This window comes from Triticum aestivum, chromosome 5D (assembly GCF_018294505.1).
Source record: "Triticum aestivum cultivar Chinese Spring chromosome 5D, IWGSC CS RefSeq v2.1, whole genome shotgun sequence".
Lineage (NCBI taxonomy): Eukaryota > Viridiplantae > Streptophyta > Magnoliopsida > Poales > Poaceae > Triticum > Triticum aestivum.
The window spans coordinates 476,559,919-476,572,323 of NC_057808.1; positions in this window are offsets into that span (position 1 = coordinate 476,559,919).

Consider the following 12,405-nt stretch of genomic DNA (forward strand, 5'->3'; position numbering starts at 1 on the left):
TACTGGTTAGATGTGTTTCTCCTAAAACACCGTAAACGGAACTAGTCCTTGTGACTACTGAAATCCGTTGGCTGTGGTTAAAGTACAAACTCTGCAGAGTCAAATCCTTCCGAGTCATCGTGTCCATGGTCAAGGACCGTGGCCAACTTATCCATATCCATGTCAGTTCCTATGTCAGTCTCCATGGTAAATCCCCGGTGAACAAGTCCGAGTGGTAAACCCGGTTAAATTGTTATTCCTGTGGATGGACTAACCTTTTATTTATCTCGTACTTGAAATGATTTATATTCTCGAGCTACTGTATTATTAAGTTATGATAAAAGCCCTTTATGTGATGTCGCTCAGACGTCCGACTGTGGCACTCCTGTTATTTACTTTTGATATAAGCCCTTTATGTGATGTCGCTCAGACGTCCGACTGTGGCACTCCTGTTATTTACTTTTGATATAAGCCCTTTATGTGATGTCGCTCAGACGTCCGACTGTGGCACTCTCGTTATTTACTTTTGATATAAGCCCTTTATGTGATGTCGCTCAGACGTCCGACTGTGGCACTCTTGTTATTTACTTTTGATATAAGCCCTTTATGTGATGTCGCTCAGACGTCCGACTGTGGCACTCTTGTTATTTACTTTTGATATAAGCCCTTTATGTGATGTCGCTCAGACGTCCGACTGTGGCACGCACTGTCTTTTATATCCTATTATAAGCCCTTTATGAGGTGTCGCCTTGACGCCCGACTGCGGCATTGTTATTTCATTCTTACCCTTCCGAGGAGTCTTTCAGACACTCGATTGGCCCTCAGTATTACTTTGGGATTTCGGGAGGACTACCGCCCGACTTCCCTTTTATATTTCCATGTATTGCTATTTTATTATCTGAGTGCGCTTTGCTAATCTGTTCATATGCATCATGTTTACATTTGTTATATCTTATGTCCGAACTGTCTTGCGAGTACTTTCATAGTACTCACCTGGCTTGTTGATTTGGCCAGATATTGACGAAGGCGATCTCATGGATGAAGAGTTTGATAGTGAGTCCGACGCCTAGAGGAATCCCAGTCAGTCCCGTGCGATCCTGGATATTGGTCACTTGTATTATCTACGCTTCCGCCACCCACAATAAGTATCCTCGAGCCTCACTCCGACGCTCGAAGAGTTGTTAGATTCAGGAGTCATGTCACCCACTTCGCTGTGACATATCCACCACCGTTGCGAGTCAGTAGTATGCCACCCTATCCGCTTTTATGTATTATTGGCGTGCTTGTAATAAATTGTTGAGCCGTCTCCGCTCAACCTTGTATTATATTTAGTACTCCTGGTTTTTCTTCTGTGATCAAGACATTGTCTACCAGTGAGGAGGAATTCTTCTCTACTGGTCCGTAAAAGGGATCGTTTCTCAATAAATATTTTTATTGAAAAACCGGTCGTGACAAGCTTGGCATCAGAGCCAGGCTGACTGTAGGAAGCCACTAGGTGCGATCACTAATCGGTTATTAGCGTCTTTGGTGCTTTTTCAGCATTTTGCAAATGTAGCTATTTTCTGTTGGTCATCATAAATTTATGATTTGACTACTCAGAATTTTTGCCTACTTTTGTAGATGGCTGGCAACGACTGCGAGACTCGGGTGTTCACTAACGTGCCCGAGGGGTTTGTCAAACTCCTCGTCTCCATCACCAAGCTCGCGATCGGGCCAGCGACGCGTCCGGAGTTCACGCTTTACCAGCACAAGCTCAGCGACGACGTGTCTATGCACCAAGCCGTGGTGCAATTCAAGGGAGGACGTTCTGCGTCTCGCCACTTCCGTTTTGTGGGAAGGGCCATGCCTACGGAGAGGCATGCCATGCAGATGGCCGCCCGTGAGGCGATAGCTCGCCTTCGGGATATCCTTCCTATGATGAAGACTCGTCGCTACCGCTACCTCCCATGCCATGTGCCATATACTTGTCACTATGCATTCGCCTGCCATAGGGGAGAGCGGGATGAAGCTATCGAGATGCTTGTCGAGTACCTCAAAGCTCTGGAGGAATCTTTCGACAACCTCGTGGACGATCTTGTGGCTGCCCGCATGGACTTAGTTCGGGGCGGTCCTGCCAGCAGGAAGGAGCTTCTCCACATGGCACCGCCACTGACTTTCGTCTCGTCCTCAGCATCTTATTCACCGGCCATTTTGGCCACTGCTCGCCGTCTGCCTACCACTGAGGAGTTCGACCGAGTCATCGCTCCTACTCTAGTCAGAGCTGCACCGCCTGCCGCACCCGCACTGCCGCCTGTCGCACCCGCGCCATCACCTCAGCGCAGTGCTACACGCCTGGAGCCTACTAGGGAGGAGGTGGAGGTTGAGTCTCCTGCACCGCTGGGTCTTACCCTCGGCAAGGGGAAGGACATCTTCACCATCTCCGACTGAGTGCGCCTAGTAGCCGCGCGATTGTGTCTGCATGTATGTTATGTTTTATGTACTTAAGTTTGTAGTAGTTGTGTGCGCTGCATCCCGGAGGAGTGTGCTAGCCTTAATAACATGTCAGGAATGTGTACGCACATCCTGAGTGATGTATCGTATGTTTGCGTATCGCGTGTAAGATATGTGCTAAGCAGTCCTTCTCCGTGCGCAGTCAATATTTTCTTGGAAAATCTTGAGGTCTTTTAAATTTTTGCCTTTGCAAGATTTTCCTTGTGCCACACAATTCTTCTCATGATTTTTGCAACATAATACCCCAGAGTGGAAAATGTCTCGTCCGTGGACCCGTTCCATGCCAAATCCAACCGAAGAAGTTTATGGAACACAGACTAGCAACAACTTCACTCAGGGGCAGTCTAGTCAACAGGACAGCGAGGCAGCCTTATCTCAAGTATGCCGCCTTTTCGAACAAAGCCAGCAACAGCTCCAAGAGATGATGAATCACGTCATCAATATGGGAAATCACCGTGAGCCATACCAACCACACTCCAAGTTGTCTGAACTGCAGAAGACGCGCCCTTCAACGTTTGCTCACACTGATAGGCCGCTTGAAGCCGATGATTGGCTTCGTGACATCGAAAGAAAGTTGATTATTGCTCAGTGTTCAGATCACGAGAAGGTGCTTTATGCACCCCACTACCTCACTGGAGCAGCTGCAGCATGGTGGGAAAACTTCCTACACATGCATCCCAGTGAACACAACATCACCTGGGAAGAGTTTAAGGAAGGCTTTCGTGGGGCACACATCCCCAGGAGCATCATAAAAATCAAGAAAAGAGAATTTGATGACCTCAAGCAAAGAGGCATGTCAGTGACAGAATACAACGGTCAGTTTACCCAGCTATCTCGTTATGCCTACGATGAACATATGACTGAGAACAAAAGGATGGAAAAATTTCTGGACGGCCTGGCGCCAGCATTAAGATGCCAACTGGTCGTACACACTTTCCCAGATTTCAAAACTCTGGTTGACAAGGCCATTACCTTGGAGAATGAGCGCCGCAGTCTGGAGGATATCCGTAAGCGGAAAAGGGACAAGACGACTCTTGCTCGCAACAATCGAAGCAAGACTGAGGTTCCGAGGAATGAAGCGAGAAGATCCACGACGACCGCTATAAGGCCAACCAGACAGTTTCATTCAAGGGACAAGGACTTTACGTACCGTCCAGGGGTCACTTGCTATGCTTGTGGTGAAGAAGGGCACTATGCCAAACAGTGCCCAAAACCAAGGAACTCGGCCCCCAAGCCGAACAATGGTGGGAACAATCCAGCCCCCAAGCGCAACAATTTCAATCCCAGCAACAATCACAGGAAGGGTCACCTAAACCATGTGACCAGGGAAGAAGCCCAGAATGCACCAGACATCGTACTCGGTACGTTCCCTGTCAACACAGTACCTGCCACGGTTTTGTTTGATTCTGGAGCTTCTCACTCGTTCGTTTCGAAGAGTTTTGTTTTACAACATGGTTTTCCGATACTTCCCTTGGAAAAATCTATGATCATCAAGTCCCCCGGGAATAAGCAGATCGCTCAGAGTTACTGCCAAGGAGTGATCATTGAGTTCGAAGGACTAAAGTTTCAGGCTAATCTCATCGTGTTGGAAAATAAAGGACTGGATGTCATCCTAGGGATGGACTGGTTGACCACCAACAAGGGATTTATTGATTGTTTCAATCGGACTGTGATTCTCACTCATCATCACGGCAAGACAATAAAGGTTACAGCTCAAGAAAGACCACAGTCACGGCAACCAAAGCTGAACAAAGTGGACATTTCAGAACTGAGAAAAGTTCCAGTGGTGTGCGAATTTCCCGACGTATTTCCTGAAGAACTACCAGGCATGCCACCAGACCGAGAGATAGAATTCAGCATTGAACTAGCACCTGGCACCACTCCCATCTATAAGAAACCTTATAGAATGGCACCCTCAGAGTTGGTAGAATTGAAGAAGCAAATAAAGGAATTACTGGACAAAGGATTTATTCGAGCCAGCTCCTCACCTTGGGGTTCGCCAGTATTATTCGCCAAGAAAAAGGATGGGACACTGAGATTGTGTATAGACTATCGAGCTCTCAATATGGTCACCATCAAAAACAAATATCCGATGCCACGGATAAATGATTTGTTTGACCAGCTCGCACAAGCCAAAGTGTTCTCAAAAATTGATTTAAGATCGGGATATCATCAATTGAAAGTACGGACAGAAGATATCCCTAAGACAGCATTCACCTCCAGATACGGATTATATGAGTTCACAGTGATGCCTTTTGGACTGACGAACGCCCCCGCATATTTTGTCCACCTCATGAACAAAGTGTTTATGAAATTCATGGACAAATTTGTTGTAGTGTTCATTGACGATATTCTGGTATACTCAAGGACACCAGAAGAACATGCTGAACATCTCAGAATTGTTTTGGGAGAATTAAGGAAACATCAATCGTACGCCAAATTTAGCAAGTGTGAATTTTGGCTAAGGCAAGTTGGTTTCCTAGGCCATATATTGACCCAAGAAGGCGTGGCCGTAGACCCCAAAAAAGTCAAAGCCATACTTGACTGGAAACCACCAGCCAACGTGACCGATGTACGGAGTTTCCTTGGAATGGCTGGATATTACCGGAGGTTTATTGAAGGATTCTCCACTGTGGCAAAACCAATGACACAGTTGCTCAAGAAAGACAAGAAATTTGTATGGACGGAAGCATGCGAGAAAAGCTTCCAAGAACTCAAGAAGAAACTAACAACAGCACCGGTTCTGACCATGCCAGACATACACAAGAGTTTTGAAGTGTATTGTGACGCATCCCGGAAGGGCCTCGGATGCATACTGATGCAGGATGGCAAAGTTGTCGCGTATGCTTCCAGGCAACTACGGAAGCATGAGGAAAATTATCCTACTCATGACTTGGAGCTAGCAGCCGTCATCCATGCACTCAAGGAGTGGAGGCACTTTCTGTTGGGAAACCGTTGTGAAATATATACGGACCATAAGAGCCTTAAATATATTTTCAAACAACCAGAGCTAAATTTACGACAACGACGCTGGTTGGAATTGGTCAATGACTATGATGTCGGCATTCACTATCATCCAGGGAAGGCCAATGTAGTGGCAGATGCTCTTAGTCGGAACCCCAGCCCGGGCAACGACAGTCCACAGAACTTGAGGCCTGAGTTTCAGCAGGAGTTCGCTAGACTCAACATGGTGTTAGTCTCTGAGGGCACCGTATCAAATATGGAGATACAACCCACCCTGATGGAACAAATTAAGAAGGCTCAGCATGGGCATCCCAGCATCGAAGGTATAAAGAGAAAAATGAGCCTAGGCAAGGCTTCAGAGTTCGTCACAGACAATGAAGGAATATTATGGTACGGGGACAGACTTTGCGTACCAAACATTGAGGAATTCAAGCAACAAATCCTAACCGAAAGCCACACCGCTCCATACTCGATCCACCCTGGAGGAACCAAAATGTACAAAGACATTCAGGAGAGATTTTGGTGGCACGGTATGAAAAGGGATATAGCCGCATTCATTGCTTGTTGCGATTCATGTCAGCGCATAAAAGCCGAGCATCAAAAGCCAGCAGGGCTGCTACAGCCAAACCGGATACCTGAGTGGAAATGGGATGAAATTGGAATGGACTTCATCGTCGGACTACCTCGATCTCAACGCGGAAATGATGCCATATGGGTCATCACAGATAGGCTCACCAAGGTAGCACATTTCATTCCCGTGAAGACGACCTACTCCACTCAAAGGCTTGCCAAGCTTTATCTCTCCCGTATAGTTTGTCTACATGGAGTCCCAAAGACTATAATATCCGACCGAGGCACTCAATTTGTCTCAAAATTCTGGGATCACTTACAACAAGCTCTGGGCACGCAACTAGCATTCAGTACAGCGTACCACCCTCAGACGGATGGACAAACGGAACGCGTGAACCAAATCCTAGAGGACATGCTGAGAGCCTGTGTGCTCACCTATGGATCCAGTTGGGAAGAAAGTTTGCCATATGCCGAGTTTGCTTACAACAACAGTTACCAAGCCAGCTTACAAATGGCACCTTTGAAGCATTGTACGGACGGAGGTGTCGTACCCCACTAAATTGGTCAGAAACAGGTGACAGTCGTATCTTCGGCCCAGACATGCTCAAGGAGGCCGAGGAGAAGGTTAAACAGATCAGGGACAGACTCAAGACAGCTCAAAGCCGACAAAAGAGCTACTACGATCGAAAACATCGTGAGGTCAGCTTTGAACCCGGTGATTTCGTATACCTACGAGTATCTCCTATGAGGGGCCTACAACGGTTCAAAATTAAGGGGAAGCTAGCCCCAAGATTTATTGGACCATTCGGTGTGATTGCACGAAGAGGCACAGTAGCCTACCAACTAGACCTACCCAAGGAGCTGTCAGACGTCCACGACGTGTTCCACGTCTCACAGTTGAGGAAACGTGTAAGCAACCCGGAAAAGCATGTATCTCATGAGAGCATTGATGTGCAACCAGATCTCACCTACAGAGAACGGCCAGTAAAGATATTGGAAGAGTCTGAACGGAGGACCCGTCAGAAAACAACTAAATTTTTCAAGGTTCAGTGGAGCAACCACACCGAGGATGAAGCTACATGGGAAAGGGAAGATTTTCTCCAGGCAGAGTATCCATATCTATTTGAGGATCAGCAGAAATCTCGGGGACGAGATTTTTCCTAAGGGGGTAGGTGTTGTGACACCCAAAATTTTATTTGGCTTTTTCAAACTTTTATTTGATTTGAGGGAGGTTATTTAAATTTTCTTCTAAAGAACTCTCCCTCTCAAAAACTTTCTTTTATGAAAAATGTTTTGTTTGGATTCACCCAAGACTTGATTTTGGTCTTGGAGGTTTTTCCATCTTATGTGGACTCAAACCCAAATGTTTTTCATTTGGGAAATTTCTTTTGAAAATCTTTTAAATAGCCCTATGGCATTTGGAGTGATCTTCTCCCCCTTTTCAAAATCTCTTCTTGCCATGACATGAGTGGAAATCCCCCCCCCATAAGCCTTTCCCCATCTTTGTGTCAAGTATACTTCAAATCCAGCAAGTTGAACCTCCCCATAATTTTCTTCCATTTAATTCTTATCAAAAATAATTTCTGCCCTCTATTTGACTCTTGGAGGTTTTCAAAGGAACTACCATTTCTACTTTGAGTTTTGCCTCCAAACCAATTTCCCTGGCTAGTCCTTAGAGCCTCAACCAAGATCCATGAAGATCCACTGGTCTCCAGTTCAAATATTTCAAATTGTGCTTGCTGCAAGTTTGGACCATATTTGCCAAATTTGATGAAATTCATTTGAATTCTCCTCCTAAAAATCTGAGAAAATTCAGGCAGCCTCTGGGTGCATTGAGAGGTCACCTCACCAAGTCCCAGCTCCAGAAATTTTTTTCTTCATGCCAAATCATTTCGTCGAGCACCAGATGGACACTGTTCCTATCATGTTCAGAAAGTTCAGTTAACAGTTTCAATAAACTGCTGTCGTTTTCTTCAGAGCCCGTTGTCGATCTCGCCAGTACCGCGGTGGCGCCTTGCTCCCTGTTCTCTCCTTCTTATCCCTGCGCCGCACAATCTCCTGGAGGCTTGCGGGCGTCGGCGACGAGCAGGAGGAGGTGCGCCACCCCGTGAGCGACGGCAGCAACGGCTTTGCGGCTGCCAGAGAGAGGCGCAGCGTGGACGGCGCCGCCCAGCGCCGCCCAAGCCACCCGAGGCCGCCGCGTGGCCGTCCACTCACCCGTGAACGCTGCAGTCCGTCGTCGTGAACCGCTAAGCTCGGAGCGCGCTCTCTGCCGCCGCCGTGCCCGTACGGCCGCCCCGTCGAGGATCGGCGCATTACGCCAAGCCCGACCGAGGTTTAGCGGGGGAACGGCACCAGTGAACCTCCCTGATGGTGCCTAGCCCCTAAACTCCCCTGCCCAACCCCTGCCTCGCCGTAATCGCTCGCCGGAGATATCCCGTTCACGGCCACCCCTCGGATCGCCTATAAAAGGAGGCCCCGAGCTCGAACTCGAACCCACACCACCTCTACACACCACCAATACCACGCCAAGCCACTGGAAGAGCCCCGAGAGAGCCTTCTTCCCCAACTCCGGCCGCCTCGACCCGCCACGGGACCCAGCTCGATTCACTCCCGTGCGTGCACCTCTACCCCTCAGCTCTTGCCAGTAGCTTCCTAGTACATCCACTCTCCTGACCCGCGCTTCAATTTGGAGTTTGCAGCACCCACCGGAGTTCTCCACCATCGCCCGAACCACCGTCCGCCGGAGAAAGTGTCGCCGTCGACGTGGTGCTCTCCGACGGCCAAGTCCACCACCCACCGACGCGGAAGAACACCTGAACCTCTTGGTACCCTCCGATCTCTCTGCCTCGCCGTGGTTCAACGCCGGCGACCACCGCAGCCTTCGGGCGCCGGCGAGCTCCTTGGAGTTTAAACCTGACGGGTGGACCCCCCCCCCCGTCAGCCTCTCTTCTTTTCCCCCCTCGAACCGTTTTCTGTTGGCGCCTTCGGGCAAATGCGTTTTCTCTTTGGGCTGGCGCCTTTCACTCCGAACCGTTTTCTGTTTTCTCAACAAGTCCCTGGTTCTTTTCTGTTTCATCACAGATTAGTCCCTGGACTAAAACCCTTATAACTTTTTAATAAAAGATGATTTTTGATTGATTCTTTTTCTGTCAGTCTTATATTTTTGTCTAGTTTTTTATAGTATTTATGTGGGAAATTTTTGGAACAATTTTTATGCACGCGATGATTTTTACGTTAGTGTACGGTTTCGTTATACCGTAGGTTCCGGAGGAGGTGACGGAGCCGCGAACTTCGCCGAGCTAGACTCCGACTTCTCCGAACCAGGCAAGCATGTTTGAACCTTTGATATGATAGGTGTTTTGCATGTTTGCTTGAATGGTTGTGCATGGCATATGAGCATCGGTGAGTATCTCGTTGCATGCACGGCAACTATCCGTGTGTTCCGAAGCTACCGGGATCTTTGATGAGAGATGACCTGATCATGTGGTGACATGAAAGGTAGTGAGGTGGTATTGTTGTAGCATGCCAGCCTTACGTCATCCGTTAAACTCCGACGTTAACGTGGACTGAGTCACGTTACCGTTCTTCCCCTTTCGTGCTGCCACATGTTTTCTGCAAAGAATACGGTTTAGTAAGTTGTTAACCTCTTTCCTTGTACACACCAAATAGAGGGGCCGGGATGAGGGTTCCATGGCCCTGGATTAAAGCCAGTCATCCGGTCAGGGGGCATGGGTGTTTCCGGTTGGGACCGAGAGGGGGGCACCCCTTAGAGCGCGCGTATATAAATTTGATCCCATGCTACGCGAGGTTGTAGCCTCCCCGTCTCAAGGTTTTTCTTGAACGTTGCCGAGGGTGATTCCTGGCATCGGAATGTTGAATGGGTGTGTACTGGTTAGATGTGTTTCTCCTAAAACACCGTAAACGGAACTAGTCCCTTGTGACTACTGAAATCCGTTGGCTGTGGTTAAAGTACAAACTCTGCAGAGTCAAATCCTTCCGAGTCATCGTGTCCATGGTCAAGGACCGTGGCCAGTATCATATCCATCATCTATGTCAGTCTCGTGGTAAATCCCCGGTGAACAAGCTTGAGTGGTAAACCCGGTTGAATTGTTATTCCTGTGGATGGACTAACCTTTTTTTATCTCGTACTTGAAATGATTTAAATTCATGAGCTACTGTATTAAGTTATGAAATATAAGCCCTTTATGTGATGTCGCTCAGACGTCCGACTGTGGCACTCTTGTTATTTACTTTTGATAAAGCCCTTTATGTGATGTCGCTCAGACGTCCGACTGTGGCACTCTTGTTATTTACTTTTGATATAAGCCCTTTATGTGATGTCGCTCAGACGTCCGACTGTGGCACTCTTGTTATTTACTTTTGATATAAGCCCTTTATGTGATGTCGCTCAGACGTCCGACTGTGGCACTCTTGTTATTTACTTTTGATATAAGCCCTTTATGTGATGTCGCTCAGACGTCCGACTGTGGCATCTTGTTATTTACTTTTGATATAAGCCCTTTATGTGATGTCGCTCAGACGTCCGACTGTGGCACGCACTGTCTTTATATTCCTATTATAAGCCCTTTATGAGGTGTCGCCTTGACGCCCGACTGCGGCATTGTTATTTCATTTTTACCCTTCCGAGGAGTCTTTCAGACACTCGATTGGCCTCAGTATTACTTTGGGATTTCGGGAGGACTACCGCCCGACTTCCCTTTTATATTTCCATGCATTGCTATCTCATTGTCTGAGTGCGCTTGTTAATCTGTTCATATGCATCATGTTTACATTTGTTATATCTTATGTCCGAACTGTCTTGCGAGTACTTTCATAGTACTCACCTGGCTTGTTGATTTGGCCAGATGTTGACGAAGGCGATCTCATGGATGAAGAGTTTGATAGTGAGTCCGACGCCTAGAGGAATCCCAGTCAGTCCCGTGCGATCCTGGATATTGGTCACTTGTATTATATACGCTTCCGCCACCCACAATAAGAATCCTCGAGCCTCACTCCGACGCTCGAAGAGTTGTTAGATTCAGGAGTCATGTCACCCACTTCGCTGTGACATATCCACCACCGTTGTTTCCTTGCGAGTCAGTAGTATGCCACCCTATCCGCCTTTATGTATTATTGGCGTGCTTGTAATAAATTGTTGAGCCGTCTCCGCTCAACCTTGTATTATATTTAGTACTCCTGGTTTTTCTTCTGTGATCAAGACATTGTCTACCAGTGAGGAGGAATTCTTCTCTACTGGTCCGTAAAAGGGATCGTTTTCTCAATAAATATTTTTATTGAAAAACCGGTCGTGACAGATTGCCATGCAACGGATGCACTAGAGCTATAAGTATATGAAAGCTCAACAAAAGAAACTAAGTGGGTGTGCATCCAACTCGCTTGCTCACGAAGACCTAGGGCATTTTGAGGAAGCCCATCATTGGAATATACAAGCCAAGTTCTATAATGAAAAATTCCCACTAGTATATGAAAGTGATAACATAGGAGACTCTCTATCATGAAGATCATGGTGCTACTTTGAAGCACAAGTGTGGTAAAAGGATAGTAGCATTGTCCCTTCTCTCTTTTCTCTCATTTTTTTGTTTGGCCTTTTCTCTTTTTTTATGGCCCCTTTTTTTAGTCCGGAGTCTCATCCCGACTTATGGGGGAATCATGGTCTCCGTCATCCTTTCCTCACTTGGGACAATGCTCTAATAATGATGATCATCACACTTTTATTTTCTTTTCAACTCAAGAATTACAACTCAAAACTTAGAACAAAATATGACTCTATGTGAATGCCTCCGGCAGTGTACCGGGATATGCAATGAATCAAGAGTGACATGTATGAAAGAATTATGAACGGTGGCTTTGCCACAAATACGATGTCGACTACATGATCATGCAAAGCAATATGACAATGATGAAGCGTGTCATACTAAACGGAACGGTGGTAATTTGCATGGCAATATATCTCGGAATGGCTATGGAAATGCCATGATAGGTATATATGGTGGCTGTTTTGAGGAAGGTATATGGTGGGTGTATGATACCGGTGAAAAGTGCGCGGTAGTAGAGAGGCTAGCAATGGTGGAAGGAAGGAAGTGTGTATAATCCATGGACTCAACATTAGTCATAAAGAACTCATATACTTGTTGCAAAAATCTACAAGTTATCAAAGCAAAGTATTACGCGCATGCTCCTAGGGGGAATAGATTGGTAGGAAAAGACCATCGCTCGTCCCGGACCGCCACTCATAAGGAAGACAATCAATTAATAAATCATGCTCCGACTTCATCACATAACGGTTCACCATACGTGCATGCTACGGGAATCACAAACTTTAACACAAGTATTCCTCAAATTCACAATTACTCAACTATCATGACTCTAATATCACCA